Source organism: Meriones unguiculatus, chromosome 10 (assembly GCF_030254825.1).
Source record: "Meriones unguiculatus strain TT.TT164.6M chromosome 10, Bangor_MerUng_6.1, whole genome shotgun sequence".
Lineage (NCBI taxonomy): Eukaryota > Metazoa > Chordata > Mammalia > Rodentia > Muridae > Meriones > Meriones unguiculatus.
Window position 1 is genome coordinate 65888314 of NC_083358.1, and position 23093 is coordinate 65911406.

Consider the following 23093-nt stretch of genomic DNA (forward strand, 5'->3'; position numbering starts at 1 on the left):
AACCAAAACCATTATACATGCTATAATGATATGCAGTGTATACTATGAAGATTTTCTAAATTTCTCTGAAATATCCAACACTGTAGCAACTCTTGAAGAGCCATCTGAAATAAAGCCTCGGGATATATCTCTGAGGTAAAGCTATGTCCTCGCACCCCTCCTCAGACAAAGCTCTCCTTCATTCCTGTCAGCAAAGCCATATGTAGAGCATTATTTCAACATAATCCAACAACATAATCCAACATCCCAAGAAAGGAAATGTGCTCTGAAAAGCCTTAGCTTTATGAACCAGGGACTAGAGATGCCAGTAGATAATAGTGGTGTTCGTTTATTTAAAATCTTAAACACAAAATTAAGTATAGGTAGTCTTAAAACTTAGGTCTACTATTTTGAAATACAATATTCCAGAACAGTTTTAAAGTATGTAGCAAGAGAGAATCTATACTGACTCAGAGAATACTATAACAGATAATGGTGGAATGAATATAAGATGTCCTTGCTTCACCTAAAGGCAAGACCTTCTCAATTACTGCATTTTACAGTGTACCCAGATGATGCACTACTTACACGGTCATAGGACTATGCTGGTAAAAACATCACCAGTATCACTAAGAGGGCCATTGGTAGTTTCTGTTACTAAGCAAAGATCAATGATGAGAAAGGACATCGAGATGGGGTTTCAATACTCTATTGCATGCCAGGGCTTCACAAACACTGGAAATAACTAAGAGTCTGAGCTATGCATCTCCAACAAGCAAAGAGGCCTTAGAATGATTAGTAGAACATGGTATGCCCAAGGGAAAAAAGAATGAGAAGAGCATGTCTGATTGCATGCGGGTTGATGCCCCAGGTCCCGCCTCTGAGAAAAAGGTATCGGATGGGTCTGATGCTCTTTGGGTGGATGACACCTAAATGAACATCGGTACAAAGTCTCAATTTATTTCTAATATCAGAGATCAGACCTCTACTCTTGCCTGATGTGTCTAAAACAAAAAGGGGGAACTGTAGAGAGCTGCATAATGCCGTGCCTTAAAGATGGAGCTGGTTTCCGCCTTCCACCTTCCCGATGGTGAGTGCTCTCTGTCACAAACAACTCCATATTTGGCCAAGGCTGAGGATCTGGCTTGCTTCCATGTATGTGGACCTATCTGCATTGCCCACGTGGCATGCTGGGGTTGGCTACCCAGAGGCTATTTAAGCTGTGGGCTGGCTTTCCCCAGGGTCAGATGATTGTTCAAGGTTTCTGAATAAACTGCATTGAAAAAAAAAATTTACTACTCATGGTACATGAGCAACAAGTAGGAATGGTCAAGATGTGAAAGGTGACTGTTGTAATATATTAATGGTCCCTGTTTCTGTACCTATGAAAGCATTTATTCATGGAGCTCACAGACTAGAAAGAACTGGTTTCCTCAAGGAAAGAAAACTTGTGATCACAAGGAAAATTACACGGTTGTGTGCATAAATATATGTAACAAGTATATAGGAATAAGCATTCATGAGTCCTATCTGTGCTTGTTAATATCTGATTAGTGGGAAGGTGATCACAGTTTCAAATTTTAAATGGCTCTTATTACTGGGGAGCCATGAGCAAACCTCTATTTACCCCAAATAGGAAACCAATGATGTACCTAACCAAGAATACCACTATTGTCCAAATTGATGAACTAATGAATTTTACTGGGATTACTCATAAGGATGTGGTGCAGGGGTCATGTTGAGTATCAGAAATGACTCAAAGACAAATGCATCACTGAAGCCTACCCCAGCATGGATGCCAGTTCACAAAATCTGGGAACCTGGAAGGTACAGTGCAACCTAGGGTCAGCTCAAAAAGATGGAGAGTGTCATTTTCATGTAGCTCAATTTCTCTGTGCCTCTTCCAGACAGCTCTGCCAGTCTCTGCTTCTTTCAGGCTGTTCTGCTGCTCTGAGCCTCCTCTAAAGCAGTTCAGCTTATCTGAGAGTGTCTTTCATCAGTCCTTACTGCTTATATAAGCATGGGGAGAGAAGAGGGTAATGAATCAAATTTGTTTAGATACTGAGTTATTTCCCAAGCTTAAAGATCTTCTCTGCAGAATGGAATATTTATCTTTCCCTTAGAATAATCTGATGTTTTATCTCCAATCAAACACCCTGAATCTTAATCAGCTTCCTCCTTAGAAGAACTTATTTTATTCCATTTTATTACCATTAATTAACTTACAAAACAATGCATTTCATTATGGCATTTCATTCATACAGGTAATATGTTCTGATGTTCAATCCAGCTATTATCCTATTCCACTCTCACTCCCACTGTTTCCCTTCCCCTATCTCTAAGCCCTCCTTCTACTTTGTTGCATTATCAATATGGTTTTCTTTCACTATTACGGTTACAAGCACACACACACACACACACACACACACACACACACATATATATATATTTATAATTATAAGTATATAAATACATACAGATAAGTTAGTTTACTGTTCTCTTAGGTATATTACTTTAGGGCAGACCGCTTTGGATTAGATAGTTTACCAGAGGGCTCATTTCTGGAGAAGACTGATCCTTAAATACTTATAGTTCAAAGGTCTTTAAGTACCTATAGTTCAAAAATAGTTCAAGTATCTATAGTTCTTCATCAAGGACTGGACCTTGTGAGCTTCCTGTATTGACATCAGCTTGTAAACTTGCATTGTCATTGTTCAGGGAACAATATCATTGGCTTTATAAACTGGATGTATTTTCTTTGAAAATATCCCCTCCTAAATATAAGTCTCACCTGGCTCTAGAAGTAAAGACACTTGTAAAACCATCCTAGTGATCTTAGTTCAAGCTTTAGAACCCATGTACTGGTGAAAAAAGATGACTGGTCCTCTATAATTGTCTTCTGACCCTCCACCTGTATACATGAGAAAGCATACCCACATACCTCTCTCTCTCTCCCCATCTCTGTGTGTGTCTCTCTCTCTGTCTCCCTTTCTCTCATTCTCTCCCCCTCTCTCTATCTCTCTCACACACACATGCACACCTTTAATATAAATTAAGTCTAACCCAGACTGTGGAGAACAAAATAAGACATTGAAAATGTTACATTAAACATAGACATTCTAGATAAGTGCAATTCTGGGATCCAACTGTAAAACGAAAAATAGATATTGAAATCCATGCTCTTTTCTCAAGTTATCAACCCACAACTTCAAAAAGTCAAGTCACAAAATGTGTAAAAATTTTAATGGCAAATGGAGATTTTTAACATGAAGTATATAGTATATAGGAAGACTTCCTTATGAAGACATTTTTTTCCTCCTTTAGAAGATGAATGTTTTTGAGCCATTATCTAAATTTCTACATTAAGAATGTCCAACGTCATTAGTCATCAGGGAAATGAAAATCAAAACATCCCTGAGATTTCACCTTACACCCATCAGAATGGCTAAAATAAAAAACTCAAATGACAGCACATGCTGGAGAGATTGTGGAGAAAAGGGGAACCCTCCTCCACTGCTGGTGGGAATGTAAATTTGTACAACCACTCTGGAAATCAATCTTGCACTTTCTCAGACAATTAGGAATAGTTCTCCCTCAAGATCCAGCCATACCACTTCTAGGCATATATCCAAAAGAGGCTCAAGTACACAATAAGGATATTTGCTCAACTATGTTTGTAGTAGCTTTATTTGTAATAGCCAACACCTGGAAACAACTCAGATGCCCCTCAACTGCGGAATGGATACAGAAAGTATGGTACATCTACACAACAGAATACTACTCAGCAATAAAAAACAAGGAAATCATGAAATTTGCAGGTAAATGGTAGGAATTGGAAAAAATCATCCTGAGTGAGCTATCCCAGAAGCAGAAAGATGCACACGGTATATACTCACTCATATAGACATATAATATAGGATAAACCTACTAAAATCTGTACACCTAAAGAATCTAATCAAGAGGGAGAACTCTGGCTAAAATGCTCAATGCCCATCCAGAAAGGCAAAGAGGATGGACATTAAAAAAGGAGAAAACAGGGAACAAGTTAGGAGCCTCTGAAAGGCTCTGCCCTGAAGACTATCAAAGCAGATGCTGAGAGTTATGGCCAACTTTGGGCAGAGTGCAGGGAATCTTAGGAAAGAAGTGGGACTTAGTAAGACCTTGAGGGGACAGGAGCTCCACCAGGAGAGCAAAAGATACAAAAATTCTGGGCACATGGGTCTTCCCTTAGACTGATAGTCCAACCAAGTAGCATGCATAGAGATAACCCAGAACCCCTGCACAGATGTAGCCCATGACAGTTCAGTCTCCTAGTGGTCCCATAGTAATGGGAACAGGGACTGTATCTGACATGAACTGATTAGCCTACTTTTTGATCACCTCCCCCTAAGGGGGGAGCAACCTTACCAGGTCACAGAGGAAGACAATGCAGCCACTCCTGATGAGACCTAACAGACTAGGATCAGAAGGAAGGAAAAGACGACCTCCCCTACCAGTGGACTTGGGGAGGGGCATGAGTGGAGAAGGAGGAGGAAGGGAGGGATTGGAAAGGGGAGGAGGGAGGGAACTACAGGGGGGATACAAAGTAAATAAAGTGTATTTAAAAAATAACCATGTATGTGGACCTATCTGCATTGCCCCCGTGGCACGCCTGGGTTGGCTACCCAGAGGCTATTTAAGCTGTGGGCTGGCTTTCCCCGGGGTCCGAGGATTGTTCAATGTTCCTGAATAAACTGCATTGAAAAAAAAAATAAAAAAAAATAAAAAATAAAAAAACAAAAAACAAAAAAAAAAAAAAGATTGGCTTCTAGCTACATCTGTAGAGCCTTGATAAATGACTTATGCAGGATAACCCACCTCAGTATGTGTCACCTGTAAGTTATGGATAATATGAGAAAACTGGCTGAGCAAGTGGTGGTGAGAGAGCCCCTAAGAGAGACTCTTCCATGGTCTCTACTTCAGTTCTTGGCTCAAAGTTTTCTCTGTTGAGCTTCTGCTCAGACATTGCTTCATACTAGACTGTGATCACATTATGTAATCTACAATAAATACTTTCCTTACCAAGAAAAAAAAATAAATAAATTACCTTTTAAAACCTTTTTAAGCATAGTTGCCTAGGTTTCAATAAAAATAGTGATTTTAGATTGCTAAAAAATAAAAAAGAATGTCCCATAAGCTGGGTGTGGTGGTGCATGCCTATAATCTCAGCATTAAGGGAGCAGAGGCAGGTGGATCTGTGAGTTCAAGGCAGGCCTAGTCTATAAAGTGAGTCCAGGACAGACAAGACTGCACAGAGAAACCCTGTCTCAAAATAACAACAACAACAAAAAGAAAGAAAGAAAGAAAGGAAGAAAGAAAGAAAGAAAGAAAGAAATAAAGAAAGAAAGAAAGAAAGGAAGAAAGAAAGAAAGAAAAGAAAGCAATGACCATGATAGTATATATCAGGGTTAGACTGTTTGTTTTAATACAAAGATACTTGATTGATTTAAAGTCATACGTTATTCTTTTTTTTTTCTTTTATCTTTTTTTAATTAATTAGTTTTTCACTTTGTATCCTGGCTGAAGCCCCCTTCCTCATTCCCTCCCAATCCCACCCAGAGTCCCTCATCGCCTCCCATGCTTCTCTCAAAGTCCATTGATAGTGGAGATCCTTCTCCCCTTCCCTCTGCCTATCAGGTCTCCTCAGGACTGACTGCATTCCCTTCTTCCGTGGCCTGGTAAGGCTGCTCCCCCCTCAGGGGAGGTGATCAATTATTCTTAATAGAAATGCATATGAAACACCAATGATAAATACTAGGTAGTTTATTATGCTCTGGACAATTTAAATTGCCACTATCCTTGAGGCTTCAAGTGTTTAATCCCATATCCATATGCTATGCTATCATCATCATTATCATCATCATCGTCTGTGTATTTTTTTAAGTACAAGAATTTAACATAAACATTTTATCTGTAAAACCCACAGAATCATGCAAAGCAACTCTAAGCCAAAATACACTTGAAAAGAAGTTGGGAAACCGGAACTTGATTATTGTTAAATTATAATAGTTGGGTGGCCATGAGGAAGAACAATGATCCTTGAGGTTAAACTTGCCTGTATATCAGCCTAATATGCATTTGTTTCACAGAAATAGAAGGCAAATAATTGAATAAATCATTAACTACCTCTTTTTTATTTTCTTTGTAATAAGTCAGAGTTTATAATTCCTTAGGTCCCTACAATTTCCCCTGGCATCCCCTTGATCTTTGTCCTTGTGATTTTCATCATTAGAATTCAGATGAGATAAAAAAAAAAATAGCACATTGAGAACAATAGGCAAAGAGCCTTAGAGAAGTAAGGCACCCTTAAAGGAGCACAGCATGCAATGCTCAGAGAAAAGAGTGACCAATTAACAATAACAGCAGGTTTCTTAAACGTTTGTAAATTCTCTAGGACAGACCCCTTATCTAAGCGGCATCTTCTCCAGGTGATTGACAGGTCTATTTGGATCAGCTATTATAAGGGAGTGCATTCATGTGTAAACTCTTTTGCTAGATCTTATAAATTTTGGAGCTACTAGAACATTCTATGAAGTCCAAAATGTTGCTTTTCCTAGCCAGAGAAATAACTCACATCCTTTTCCTCTGACCAGTAAACAGAGTCCTGCTGTCCAGTCCTTAGTTTTACAGTCTGTTGATTGTGAAAACCTGGTCCCGCCTTAAAATACTTTGGAGGTAAAATAACAGAGAGGGTAAGTTCCAGAAGGGCTTACACAAGGCTGCAAAGTTTACAAAAGAGAAGATTTCTACTATGTAATAAATTTGTTGCATTCTGCCTTAAGTGGTTTTAAGAGCCATTCTCAGAATGAGATGAAATACCCGCTACACCATACACCATAGTGCTGGAGCGGAGGTAAGACTAGTCAAAATTGTCTCCTTTCACACTTTCCTTTAGTTTGAGCAGATCCTTGTAAAGCTGTTGTGTTATGATATTAATCTCCAAATTCATGTTGATTTGATTTGAAATAAGGACGTTAGTAGTAGTTTGGTGTGATGGTTTGAAAGTTAATGGCCCTGATAGTCTCATGGGAAGTGGCATATGGGAAGTGTAGCCTTATTGAACTAGGTGTGCTCTTCTGGGAGGAAGTGTGTCACTAAGGGTGGGCTTTGAGGCTCCAGATGTTCAAGCCAGGCTGTGTTCTCCTTCCTTCCTGCTTTCTTTGGCTCCAGATGTAGAATTCTCAGTTACTTCTCTAGCACCATGTCTTCCTCCATGCTGCCTTGCTTCCTGCCATAATGACAATGGACTACAACTCTGAACTTTAAGCCATCCCTAATTTAATGGTTTTGTTTATAAAAGTTGCTGTGGTCACAATATCTATTCACAGTAATAAAACCCTATGTAAGACATTCAGGTTACTTTACCGAAGGGCGTCTAGATAGATAGATAGATAGATAGATAGATAGATAGATAGATAAGTGGAAGAGAGACCTGGGCTCACACATGCTTCTGCCCTTGGTGTGTGTTTGCTCCATCTTGTTATGATGAAACCAAAAACCATCACTAGATGCTGCAAGCTTCAAATTCGTCTCCCAGCTCTGGCACTGTGAGAAGCACTCAATTTGTGATACCTTGTTTTAGCATAAGGAAATAATCTAATAAATATATTTTGTCATTTACCGTTAGGAAACAAGACTTAAATATCTAGGGAGACATTGCAAAATGAATGCAACCTTAAGAACCATTTATGAATTTAAAATAGCTATATTATTTTAAAAAAATACTCCCTGACCCAGTAATTGTGTTGGCCCAGGATATGTGGTCTTTAAAAGAGGAAACTCTGTCAGTATGGAATGTTTCTTATTTGAGATGGTACTTCCAAAGTGTTTTTCTCATGCATGCTAAAATACTTATTTCTTAATCTAAGCCGAGGCTCATGTGTTTTGCTTATATTATTATAAAAATGGTTTAATTTTGCTGTCATATAAAATGAAACAGCTGCCTCAAAACATATGGCAGATCTCATCTGAGGGAAATATGAAAAGACTTGCAGGACAGATTTAGCTAGCTTTCCAAACATTTCCCATCAGATATGTATATTGCTTAGGTCAGGTGTTCATTCTTCCCATGATTTAATTATTGTGGGTAGGATTTCAAGATAGTCATTCAATTATTTAGAAAAAAAAAATCACTTTCTTTACTTTTCCTCTGAGGTGCCTTGTTCCACGTCACATTTTCTTTCTGGTCAGTAGTATGACTAGAGACAGGGGTCTCTGAACTAGTCTTTTTTCTGAATACATTCCACGCCATCAATTGACTTGCTCTGTTAGTGATGGAAAGAAAAATCATCTTTGAAATGAAGCTCTGTGTATTTCTTGAAAGCTAGTAGGGAAGAAACATGTATCCTCCCCTCTCCCACATAAGGTTCACAAGTGACAGGATGACAAGAGGAACATATAACAGATATATCTAACCAGCATTCCACTTGCAGCTACATTCTAGAATGCCTGTCTTGCTCTGCAGAAACACAATCCTTGCTTCTAGGACCCCCACTAAAGTGAAGAAGGATTTTAATTTCTCTCACTTCCTTGGGAAAAGAAGAACATAGGTGCAAGATAGGTGGAGCCACAGGAGAGGGTTGGGGCAACTTTGTTTTTTTCTTAGAGAATATTTTAAGATTTATTTTTATTTTAATTATTATTTATTACAATTTCTTCACTTTGTGTCCTGCAACATTTTTTATAGGCAGCCTCTGATGATTGCTAGTAACTTTCAGTTCAAAGTACTCAGCATGCCCAATGGAATTGTTGAGGGTTTTGTTGATCTGAGATGAGACCCAAAATGAGTAGTGTACCCTGGAGTTCAAAAGCCTTGACCAAAAACCATTCCACTGACATTCAATAGCAATGCATGTTACACAAGGACTGGAGGCAACTCTTCACTCCTTGATGAAATAAAAGAATGTTCCACTATCAATGTAGGCATGGAACTGAATGAAGGATTGGCCGGCTGAGTATTTGAAAAGATAAAACACCAATAGAGAATGGATTAGCAGGAGCAGAATTTTAGCTTGGTAGTTCGGCTGAACAAGATTTTTTAAAAAAATGAAGTCCCTTTAAAGCAAGGAAGTGTTGGTGGGGGGTGGGGGGAGGATTAGTAATAACAACCAAAGCAAAACAAACAACCCTGAATGAAAGCAAGGTGATTTTCACCACAGGGCTTAGTAAACTGCATCGTTCTGAATTCCCCAATTATGCTTGCTCACTGCACTTAGGTGAAGAAAAGCACAAAAGCAATTCTGTGTTCTTTATTGCTTCAAATGACCCAGCTCAAAGCAAGGTGGCCAACCACTGTGTTCCATGTCACTACACACTGACCCTTCAGAGCCCATTGTGAAAAATCTCTAACCCCGGACTTTCAGCACATGTGTTCACTTGTCCAAATCACTTGTTCAGTTCAAATGAAAAAGTATTACATTTATAATAGTGCTAAGCAGGTTGTACAAAATTGGCACAGGTGTACACATACATTTATTTTAACAGAATTTCCTATTTTGTAGCACAAGAATTTACCTGCAAATATCGATGTAACATTATATAGCTAACATTTAATTTATTAAATTTAGTGATAAAGATTGAAGAGTTATCATTTAAATTGAATTGGTTCATGTTTAACTTTGAGAAACAGATTTTACTAGGACAAGAACATAGTTAAATACTACAGACACCAGAATGTCTATAATAAAATGACAATGCCCAAGCACTTATAGAATCCCTGAACAGTGCTGCCATTGTTTTTCAGTGAATGTTGTAATAATGACAATAGGTGATCAGTCCTTAACATAAACATACTTGTGTAGCTGGAATTTTAATGGCAAAAGTTGTCTTAATATTATACACATTTAATTTAAACAAAACCAGCCCAAAAGCACTTCTTAGGAAATTCATTATCTCACTATGAATTACCTTAGGAGATTCCAAATATCAACCATAGAGAAATTCCACGATTTTCAATGAAATAAGCCATTGATCTAATAGCTGTTGAAGACTGTGTACTTCAGAAGCCAGGATCTGCGTTAACAACATGAGCAAGACCTTACTGTTTGGATAAGTTTATTAATTTATTACTTCTACTATAATTGCATAATTTTATAAATCATTTAGTTCATAAAGATCATGATATTCACATGTGAAGCTGTTTTCATGTAGTAAATTCTTATATTAGAGGAATTATTATTAAGAATAGATATTACTTAAATTATGCAGGTACATACACGATTATTCATATTATAATTTGTGATTTTCAGGGTTTCATCATAACTTTTATAACTATGCTTTCTTACATTTAGTGTGTGTGTGTGTGTGTGTACCCCTGTGTGTGCATGTGTGCATGCATGTGCTTGCCATGGCTTTCCTGGGAAATTCAGAGTACAACATGCAGGAGTTGGTTTTCTCCTTTGACCATGTATGGTCTGGAATGCAAAGCCAGGATATTATTACTGACAACATGCAACACTTCCTGCTGAGCCACTGTTCTAGCCCAGAAATAAATTTTCAAACATGATCAAAATTATCAAATAGCTAAGTTATATCTAGGTAGAATAATATTATGATTCCTATCCTTTGTCAGTGTTTATTATGTACTTTGAGTTCATCTGTAAGGAGCCTTTTACCCAGGTAGTCTTATATTATACTTAATAACCCACTGAGCTTTTAAGGTGAGTAAACCTGTAAGCCAGCAACCAGAGATTCTATTACAGAAGAAAAAAACTTTACAGAAGAAAAAAGCAAAGCATTAAAAATACAGAGAATATTTTGAATGAGTTCATTGTTTTTCTATTTTCTTAACTGTGTTATTTTTCTGTATGTCATTTCTACTTTCTAGAGATTCCTTTCTCTCTATTCATTTTTTGCAAGTACACTTTCCCTTGATCTCATAAGCATTGTGATAGCAATTATATTTTCTCACTCTAACATTCAGTCCATCTCAAAGTCACATCTACATAATTTTGTTATTTTCTCTGTTTGAAAATACATGAGAAGATTGCATACACTAAGAAGCCATGTTTTGTGCTGTGGATACTCTCAACTTTGTAATTTTCTTTTTGGTAGACATGATCTTGTGGCTGTTGATGCTTTCCTAGGCATTAAACTTTGCTGCTCTAAAACTTCATTTTTGTTGTCCCTGCCTCCACATTTGCATCAGTGACTGGAGCTTACATTTGTATCAGTGACTGGACCTAAACAGTGTTTAATGTCTGAAAGGTTAAAGGTTTTTTTTTTATGAGCCACAACATGATAATGTGATAATTATGGTTTTTTTTGCTGTAGAAAATACTGAACCAAAGAGCTATAACATAAATAATATGCACTAAATCAATGTCTGTCTCAAATCAAAACTCTGGAGCGATCAGGTGTGAATGCCAGCTATCCTTTCCCTATGAGAATAAAGTGTGCCTTGAGATCCAGAAGATCCAAATATCCCTTGTCTCTTTTTTTTTTTTTAATTTTTAATTTGTTTTTAATTCACCAGGAAAGAACTTGAGCTTTTAAGACTGATTAGGAAAAATATTTAAGAAAAACTCTTTAGTAGCCTATACTTTAGCTATATGTTTTCCATATTTTTACATTTAATTTACTTTTTAAATACAACATTATAAAAAAGTTGCCTCTATGAAGTAACAAACAGAAGAACTTTACTGCACAAAAGCATTTAACAATGCTGTGTTTTAATCTGACAAATTTATAGGTAAAACGATTTCAGTTGCTAAGTAATGACAGCCTTGGTTAAACTATGTTTCATTTGATTAAAATTAATTATGCTAAGAAAGTATGTCCACAGTAAATAAATGTGTCCTTCAAGAAATGTTTTAACAGTCCTCATGAGACCTGATAGGCAAGGGTCAAAGTGGCAGGATACAAAATTAACTCAAAAAAATCAGTAGCCCTCCTGTATACAAAAGACAAAAGGGCTGAGAAAGAAATTAAGGAAACAACACCCTTCACAATAGCCACAAATGACATAAGGTACCTCGGAGTAACCCTAACCAAGGAAGTCAAAGACTTGTATGAAAAAAATTTCAAATCTCTGAAGAAAGAATTAGAAGAAGATATGAGAAGATGGAAAGATCTCCCATGCTCATGGCTTGGTAGGATTAACATAGTAAAAATGGCCATCTTACCAAAAGCAATCTACAGATTCAATGCAATGCCCATCAAATTACCAACACAATTCTTTACAGACCTGGAAAGGAAAATTCTCAACTTCATATGGAATAACAAGAAACCCAGAATTGCTAAAACAATCCTCTACAATAAAAGATCTTCTGGAGGTATCTCCATCCCTGATCTTAAGTTGTACTATAGAGCAACAGTTTTAAAAACTGCATGGTACTGGCATAGAAACAGAATGGTGGATCAATGGAACCGAACAGAGGACCCAGAAATAAACCCACACACTTATGGACACCTGATCTTTGACAAAGACGCCAAAACCATACAATGGAAAAAAGATAGCATCTTCAACAAATGGTGCTGGTCTAACTGGATGTCTACATGTAGAAAAATGAAAATAGATCCATACTTGTCACCCTGCACAAAACTGAAGTCCAAGTGGATCAAAGACCTCAACATAAAACCAGACACATTAAATCGGCTTGAAAAAAAAGTGGGAAATACCCTAGAACTCATTGGTACAGGGGGAAACTTCCTGAACAGAACACCAACAGCACAAACTCTAAGAGCAACAATCAATAAATGGGACCTCATGAAACTGAAAAGCTTCTGTAAAGCAAAGGACACGGTCATCAAAACAAAGCGACCACCTACAGATTGGGAAAGAATCTTCACCAAACCTTTATCTGACAGAGGACTCATATCCAGTATATATAAAGAACTAAAGAAGCTGAAAAGCAGCAAACCAAGTAATCCACTTAAAAAATGGGGAACAGAGCTAAACAGAGAATTCTCTGTAGAGGAATACCGAATGGCAGAGAAGCACTTAAAGAAATGCTCAACCTCACTAGCCATTAGGGAAATGCAAATCAAAACAACCCTGAGATTTCACCTTACACCCATGAGAATGGCCAAGATCAAAAACTCAAGTGACAACACATGCTTGAGAGGTTGTGGAGAAAGGGGAACCCTTCTCCACTGATGGTGGGAATGTAAACTTGTACAACCACTCTGGAAATCAATCTGGCGCTTTCTCAGACAACTAGGAATAGCGCTTCCTCAAGATCCAGCCATACCACTACTGGGCATATATCCAAAAGAGGCTCAAGTACACAAAAAGGACATTTGCTCAACCATGTTTGTAGCAGCTTTATTTGTAATAGCCAGAAGCTGGAAACAACCCAGATGCCCCTCAACTGAAGAATGGATGCAGAAATTGTGGTACATCTACACAATGGAATATTACTCAGCAATGAAAAATAAGGAAATCATGAAATTTGCAGGTAAATGGTGGGATCTGGAAAGGATCATCCTGAGTGAGTTGTCTCAGAAGCAAAAAGACACACATGGTATATACTCACTCATATAGACATACAACATAGGACAAACCCACTAAAACCTGTGCATCTAAAGAAAGTAAGCAAGAGAGAGGACCCTAACTAAAACGTCCAATCCCCATCCAGAAGGCAAAGAGGATGGACATCAGAAGAAGAAGAAAACAGGAAACAACCTAGGAACCTACCACAGAGGGCCTCTGAAAGCCTCTGCCCTTCAGACTATCAAAGCAGATGCTGAGCCGGATGGGCAACTGTTGGGCAGGAGAACGGAATTTTAGGTAAGAACTGGGAAATATCAAGAGCTGGAGAGGACAGGGTCTCCACAAGGAGAGCAACAGTACAAGAAAATTTGAACATAGGGAACTTCCCAGAGACTCATACTCCAACCAAGGACTATTCATGGAGATAACCTAGAACCCCTGCACAGATGTAGCCCAGGGCAGTTCAGAGTCCAATTGGGTTACATAGTAATGTGAAGAGGGACTGCCTCTGACATAATCTGATTGGCCTGCTCTTTGATCACCTCCCTCTGGGGGGGGGGGAGCAGCCTTACCAGGCCACAGTAGAGGACAATACAGCCACTTTTGATGTGAACTGGCAGACTAAGATCAGAAAGGAGAGGAGAACCTCCCCTATTAGTGGACTTGGGGAGTGGCATGCAAGCAGAGGGAGGAGGGAGGGTGGGATTGGGATGGGAGGAGGGAGGGGCTTATGGGGGGATGCAGAATGAATAAAGTGTAATTGATGAAAAATTTAAAAAAAAAAAAAAAAAAGAAGTCCAAGAGAGAAGTGACGCTGCACAGATGGACAGCTTCTTTCCAAGGAAGAGGGGGATTCTTAGTGTGGTTTCTAATCCCTTGTCTCTTGATAGAATACATATTGGCATTGTAAGGTTTTTCTTTTCTAAAAAATGTTTGAGTGTGCCTGTTTTACTTGTATGTATGTCTGGTGCCCATGAAGGCCAGAAGAAGGCATAGGACCCCTAGAACTGGAGTTATAGACAGGTATGAGGCATTATGTAGATGTGGGAAATCAACTAAGGTCCTCTGGAAGAGCAGCTAGTGCTCTTAAACTCTGGGACAGATTATCAGTCCCATATTGTGGGTCTTAAGGTAGAGTCTTAAGTGAGGTCTGGAAAAAAATTCATCTGCATTGGACTTGACTGAATTTAGAATCATCTTGGAGAAACACTTCTGCACAATCAGGAAGGAAACTTTCAGAGACTTTAACTGAAGAACTGCTTTGAACATGGGTAGCACCACCCCTTCTCTTGCGTCACTGGACTTAACAAGGAAAGAAATGGAGACAGCCAACTGTGGGTGACCACAAATCACTGTCTGCTTTGTTACCCATCCTCATGTGAGCAAACAACCTCACTTTATTGTCACTATTGTTTGCCCACCAAGATAGACTCTATACTTTAGACCCAAAATATAATAATTCTTTTCTGAAACTGTGTTTTCACAAGTACCTCATCATGTCACTGAGAAAATTAACTAATGCACATTTCCAGTAAGTAATAGGAAGTTTCTTTGGAAAAACATGAGCTTGCGGTATGTAGATCTTTGGAAATATTTTATAGGAAAATTCATGAAAAACTTGGCAATGTAAACATGGGAAGCTCCAGCTCACTCCATACATGCAGTTCTGGTGGGAGTGTGGAGGGCTAGAATACTGCTAGAAATGCCGACAATGACTATTGCACAGGAGATTTGAGAGAGGAATTAGTCTAGAAGTCATTCACACTAGAAACTGGCAAAATCTGGCTGCACTTTTGTCCATGTCCAACAAATAAGTATTGTTCTGAATTTTAAATGTAGTGGGCTAAATTATTTTAAAATACAAATTTTAATATAATATAATATGTGGCCTATGTCTTGTCTTGATTACAGCTTACTCCTCTTTGTTAGATTGACAGTGAAAGATGACTAGAGATATACGAAGAAAATTCACCTTGGTCAGGAAAAGAGCCCGAACAAAAAGTTTCAGATGAATTGGATGTAGATGAGCATCAATATTTGTTAAAGAGTTTATTGTTATGATATAACTCAATAGGAATATAGGAAATGTGACTTCCAACGAAGATTTTTTCTCTCTCTTTCAAGCACTCAGAGAAATTCACATGAAATGCTTTCATGAGAGGAGAGTATGACTGAGCAAAGAAAGCCTCCATGACACACTTTAAAAGCAGAACCAACTAGAGAATATTTTTCAAGTTTTATCTACAAAGTACACAGTTGCTGCTACAGCTAATGTCTATCAGCTGAGCAGCAGAATTTGACATTATTCACAAGGTGGTGGTTTTGCAGATGTGCAAATATAAGTGTTTATAAGTGTTTATACACCAAGAGTCAAGAAAGACATGGATGCCAGTCGGTATTTAGCATAATAGGGACCCTTGCCTGGAGTTTCTAAGCAGGATGCACATGAAGATTTAAGGCATAATTCATGATCTGATGAAAACTGTGAGATATAGAAAGTGAAAGAAACATGGGATAGCCATGAAGGATCATTGCTGTAGGCAGCTGCTGTGGAAAGTCAGGGTGAAAGTTCGGAACAGAGAACCACCATATGACCCAGCAAACTACTCTTAGTTAGATACTCAAAGGAATCTATATCCTTCCACAGAGTTACTTATATATACATGTTTATTGTTGGAATATTTATAATAGCCATAAAATTTAACAAGAGATGTCCTTCAAAAAATGAATGGATAAAGACAATGTGGTGTATATATACACAATTATTAATTATTCTGGAATAGTAGAAAAATCAAGGATACTTGCAGGTAAATGAATGGAACTTCAAATCATTGTTAGTCATACTTAGTTCAGAAAGACAAATACTATGTGCTTCTTAACACATAGAGAACAAAGATTTAAATTTAATATATACACACACATGTCCTTCTGTCTCTATCTCCCATGTGTGTTCATGTGTGTGTTTGTCTCTGTGTGTGACAAAACTTAAAACAGGAATTATATGAGAATGTATAGTAAGAATAACAAAAATATAGGACATAATAAATTATAATAACCCATATATATGAAGATGCCTTAATAAAATTCATTACCCTGTATATTATCCTAAAATTAAATTAATTTTCAAATTAAATTAAATTTCAAAATGTACACTGAAAATTGAGAACCATCTTCTGAAACTGAACACTGATTTGATTTCCACAGCTGCAATGCATTGCCCTATATTAATTTTTATTTTGCTTTAAATTTGTCACAATAAAAAGTAGATTAAATGATGCTTAAAGATCATTATGGCAGCTTTGCATACTCATCTAGAATGTAACTAATTCTCCCACTTAGATGTTTGATTTTTATTAAAATTCAAAGTCCCTTAATATTTCATATCCTTGGAAAGTGACATACTTTGACAATGATTGTAACTTCAAAAGTTGTGTTGCTTCAATATATTAGTTGTATACTTTGAATGGACTCACAATCATCAAATAATATGATTAATATTTTGTTTGGAAAACAAGGCACCATTGGTGCTCCAAATTCCTTACAAGTAGGTTCCATGTGTTAACAAGACTAGACCTCCATAAACCATAGTGAGACAAATTGATGAACGAGCTCAACAATGAAGAAAGCTAAATACTAGTGAGATGCTGAAAGACGTATAGAATAGTCAGGGAGTTATGTAATAAATTTTAGTCTGGAAGAGCAAATTTTCTTACACGTATATAAATATGTTCAGATAATGTGTTTACCTTTAATATCAAAACACAGCCAGCTCAGAAAATTCAGAGTGATTTATTTCCCATATTTTCTACTGCTTTGACTGAACACATTATTTAAATTTTTTTTGTTCATCAGATACATTATTGTAAACACTGGTTTATTTGTCTTGAGTTATGATTAAAGAATGATCTCTAGGGATTTCAAATGGAATTATAGTCACTTAATGGCCCACAGTGGAGCTTTTAAAAAAAATCCCTTTATGCACTAGTAAAAATACATATGTTTAGGATCATTTATATCCAAGACAACAAACTAGGTTCAGAAGGGATTTGAAAATAAATAAGACATACTTAAACTCGGTAAGCTTATGAAGTATTTTAAAGGATATGATATTTTAACACAGACAAAAAGCTATTCACAAACAAATATTTCATGAAATCATTAATATACAATACCTATAATAGATAAAGTTATGAGTCTTGAGCTACAGAATGGAAAGAGAAAAGAAAACAAAATTTTACAAATATGAAAATTGACTCTACCTGATTAGCAACTGCCAAAGGAATAAAGAGATAGTTATATATGAATAAAAATATTATTTTTCAAAATAGGACATCATATAAAATTATGAATAAATTGATAAATACAAAAAATGCAGAAAATAACTTCAAGATGAGTCAAAGGTCTTTGAGAAATGCTAATATCATTTCTTGACTGTTAGGCACTTTAAGATGAGTGAAATCTGGAAACTAACACGTATTTTTTACCTTGCTCTCCACTGTGAACAAAGACATGATAAAGTCAGTGTAACGTGAGATGTTTCATATTGATCTACGGCTTAGGAACTCTTTCTCTGCACTATGGTGTGGAACCATGGTGTTTGGAGCAGTGCCAAAGCTGGTGTGCCCTATCGTGAGAACACAGACCAGAACTAGAAGTGAGTTTAACTTTGAGGGACTGATTCTCATGCTGACTTCTGCCAAATGGTTGCCACATCCCAAATACCTGATATCATTCCAAAGGAACCCCACCAACTAAAGACCAAGTGTTCACAGAAATGCATCTGTGGGAGATATTTCGTATTCAAACCATAATGGGGCACTTTGGAAGCAGGAGTTCAGAAGTCTTCAGCTTATAAGAAGATGCCTGGAATGGCAGAGATAACCGCAAGTATTGCAGATGAAATATCAGGAACACGGAAGAGTTTACCAGTGTGTTAAATGTTGCTGTCATCTTCAGCGGTTCCAGTTTAAGAAAGTCTCAGGGCGTCCTCTATCAGTGGGCTTGGAAAGGGGCAGGGAGGAGATGAGGAAGGGAGGATGGGATTGGAAGGGAATGAGGGAGCGGGATACAGCTGGGTTACAAAGTTAATTAACTAACTAATATTAAAAATTAAATAAATAAATAAATAAAAGAAAGTCTCATTAATACTAATATACTAATAAGTGTATTTGGAACGTTGAAATAAGAACTATCTCGGACAGGAACTCAATGGCAGGCTCTTTGACCTCCCCAGCCCCCAAGGGAGGAGCAGTCCTGCTAGGCCACAGAAGAGGACTTTGCAGCCAGTCCTGAAGATACCTGATAAAAAAGGGTCAGATGAAAGGGGAGGCGGTCCTCCCCTATCAGTGGACTTGGAAAGGGGCAGGGAGGAGATGAGGAAGGGAGGATGGGATTAGGAGGGAATAAGGGAGTGGGATACAGCTGGGTTACAAAGTTAATAAACTGTAAATAATGTTAAAAATTAAAAAATAAATAAATAAAAGAAAGTCTTATTAATACTAATATACTAATAAGTGTATTTGGAACGTTGAAATAAGAACTATCTTGGACAGGAACTCAATGCATTAAGCCCAACTAAAAAGTCTCTATGTTTAACAGATTTTGTGTTGTGGAGGATAACACTCAGGGCCTTGTTCAAATTAGGCAATATCTCTATCAGTAAGTTACATCCTGAGCCCTTAAATATCTTTTGTTTCCCATTTCATAAATGAGAAGCCTGACTCAATTTAAAAAAAAATCTAGAAAATATATTCCTATAGGAAAACTACAGAGATAAGATTAAAAACAAAGAGTTTGTGGCCAAATCATATATTTCAAATATAATATGTTGCCTGATAGAAATATTTTATCAGGTAGAACATTAGGAAATAATGAATATCAACAATGTTAATCTCTATTTACTAGCTTCATAAGTGTGTGTAACTACTTAGTAAGGAGATAAATATATCATAGCATACGAGAGAACATAAAATATAAAGTGGACATAAATATCTGATAAGAGATGTGGAACACAGCTTTTGAAAGCAAGAGTTCAAAATATCATTAGTGTATATATTATCACACTGATAAATAGAAATCATGCAATGCTCTTTCTCTGAAACAGTCAGCTGTGAAGAGATTAGAATGAGGCATTCCTATAGACCTTAAAACAACTATCTAAGTAAATTTCTCATGTGGAAGAGCTGTTTCAGACTATTACAAACTTCTATTATATCTGCTCTGTAACTATCTTCGACTACTTCATCTATCTTTTAGATGATCCCGACAAGCAGTGCATTTATTGCTTTGGAATATCATTTTTAATCTTTCCCTTTTCTTATTAAGACCCATGATACCTGCCTCTAATCACCAGAGTGTGAAGTTTCATACTATAATTAGAAAGCTTTGCAGATTGTAAGTGGTACTCATTTATTAAACCTCAAGTATTCAAATTGCTGGAAAGCGTTAAAAGTGATGAAGCCAGGGAATTCCAGGAAAATACTTTGAGTGTTTCTCATCATGCCTTAAAACTTTCTGGCATTAACTTTATCAGTTAATATTTATAGAATAGTCTAAGTAACTGAGTGAATAAAATGACCACACATAAGTAAGTTGGCAATAGAAATATGGATATTAATTTCAAAATTGAGGCACGTTAAAGGACACAAAATATATTGTCAGAAAAGTAATGAGCAATGACAGGTAATTTAAGAATTTGGGGGGAAGCTAGGCATGGTGGTACATGCCTTTAATCCCAATACTCAGGAGCCAAAAACAGGAGATATCTGTGAGTCTGAGCCAGCCCATATACATAGCATGTTCCTGTGAGCCAGAAATACATCTTCTATGAAAAAATAAATAAATTGGTATTGGGGAATCATGCTTTTTGTAGTTAGAATACCATTTATAATTTTAGAGTGAAGAGAATGAATAGACAGTGTGAAAGCCTTAGGGACATTTCAAAAGAAGGCAGGTGAAGGACAGGTGCAACAACACCTTGCTCAGGGAAGAAGAAGCCTGTGGCTGTACATAGGGATCTGAGTTCTACAGCATGGACATAGGCTACTAAAATTCAACCCTTGCTACTGAAAGCCTTTTGGAGAAGATGCTCTTTCATGTAGGCTTTTAATCATGGAATGACATGAGAAAACAAGTCTGAAGTTGGGCCTGTCATTGGTTTGCTATTTTCTCAATCTCTGTTCCATTTTTATCACTGCACTTTTTTCTTATGAGTGAATTGCTATCTCCCTCCCTCCACTGGAAGTCCCACATCTGCACATTTTCCCTAGCTGGGCTGCTTTGTCTGGTCTCAGTGGGAAAAGATTAGCTTAGTCCCACTGTGACTTGAGGTGCCAGGCTTGGTTGGTATCCCTTAGGGATCTTCCCTTCTCTGAAAAGAAGGAGATGGAAGAGTGGGAGGAAGAGGGCGATAGGGCAGGAATGGGAGGAGAAGACATAGGGCATCAAATCAGGCTTTAAAGTGATAAATAAAATTATATAAAAAAGAAAATAGGTTTCTAAGAGTTTATGTATATTAAGGTGGAAGTCTCTGGTTTCTTTGAAGATTCAGTTTTGTCATGTGATATTTTTCTGCAAGTCGGGTACATGATCCAGGCAAGGCCAAATCTCACCAGGGGGAAGTGATCAAAGGACATGCAACCAAGTTATGAAAGAGGCAGCCCCTGCTCCCTTACTTAGGGACCCACATGGAGACTGAGCTGTATTTAGGCTACATCCTCAACATTGCTGCACTGATCTTACCACACAGAAAGGACTTCACAAAAAGAAACATTCCAGAGAACTTCTAAGGAAAATCTGTGTCTTGTGCCTTTCCCTGAATTGTTGTGCTGATTCATGATGCTGCTTGGTGTTGGCCTTCAGACTGGACTGCTGCTCTTCTGATGACTGAGTTTGGCAATCCCCTAAAGTCCTATGGACCCTGATGAGCAGAAAGTAGGTAAAAGTGGAATACACACCTTTTCCCTACTAATCTATCTAAGGTCTGGGATGCGTGGAGCTAGAAGGGAGGTAAAGATGTTTATGAACTCTAAAGTAGATTTTGTGAAAAATCTCAGCCAACAGGTATCACCCAGCCATGGCTTAGGCACACTGGATAACTTCACTTCTAATGTAGTGGAGAGATCTTCAGGTTTTGACGGGTTGGCAATGTTGTTTAGGAGGTTGGCAAAAATAGAAACTTTTGAAGCTGGATGGTTTCCTGACTTGCTCCCAGGGAGGGATTTCAAGTTTTGCTGTATGGTATTCATATATACTATTTTGAAAAAGATCGGGGACAAAGCTGATAACTCAGAAGGTTCACTCAGTTCTCTGATGGTGAAATGTTTGCAGAGTTGGCTATGTACCTAGAAAGTTTTCAAACAGAGGTTGAGGTGCTTGGAAAGCAAAAGGAGCCAGTGGGAGGAGAACAACAGAGTTCAAAGCTTGGTTTGTTCTCAGCTGGCCAAAGTCATACCCCTCACATGAGAGATCTCACTCACAGAACAACACCATGTGGCCATCTTGCAGCAAAACATCACATGACTTAATTGAATCTGCAATGTAACTAGAAATGTCCACGTCAGTATATAAACCATACCTATAACCTTTTATATAATTCATTGAAATTCCACTCATTACTTCAAGTGTAGATTCCCAGTAACTTTCAGAAATAAATTTTATCTCCATAAACTTTGAAAACATACACCAAAAACCAAAAAAATCAAATATTTTACTGTTTTTGACAGTCATTGGTAGAATTTGCAGGGTTCACAGCTGGGTGAGATTGATGATTATTTTCGACTCTAGTGACCTACATAACACCTTCTAACAGGATGACAGCTACTTCTCCTGATGCAAAGGTAGAATGAATTTTATGGGAGTAGCCAGCTACTTTCTGATTAGGTCTACGGCCAGAATTATATGATAGACTCTATAACTAGCACTGTTCTTAAAGGGGTCAAGAGCTTGTGGCTGGATAGCAAGCCCATAGTCTCCAAAGGACAACCCAGTACTATCATTGTGTGCAATGGACACAGCATTACAATAAATCCTAATGTCTTGTTGGTATTCCATTACATTAGAGCATCTCTTGGGCCCCACAAGAGGAGCTTCTCCTTGCAGTAGGCAGTTGTTAGTGAAGAGACCCTCAACTGGCCGTTAGGCACAGGATAATAGACTAGGGGGTGATGGGACCACAAATAGGGCATATGTCACAATCCTCTCTTTTCCTGGGAGTGCTCACTGAAGAGAGGCAGGAAGGTTATAAGAGCCGGAGGTAACAGGAACATTGTTTTCTGAGTACAGCAAATGGGTTGACTGCACACTTAAACTCACGAGATTTGTGACAGCATGTGTAACACAGGTTCTTCAGACAGACAAAATCTGAGTATAGAGAGAAAAAGTCAGGCACAAAAGCCCACCACTAACTGTGGCATTATTGATATTTGAGAACGGCTGAAGGACTGTCAGGTGTGTTTTGTTTATGAAGTTCAACCACAAACTAGGGTATGACCCATTTCCAAAAATAGACTAGCCTACTTGTTGAGGTACAGAGCAGGAGGAGGAGGAGGACAAGGAAGAACTTCAAGGTTGGGTGGGAAGGAGAATAGGTTGGGAAGAGAGAAGATATGACAGAAATTGGAGAAAGGGATGAATATGTTAAAAT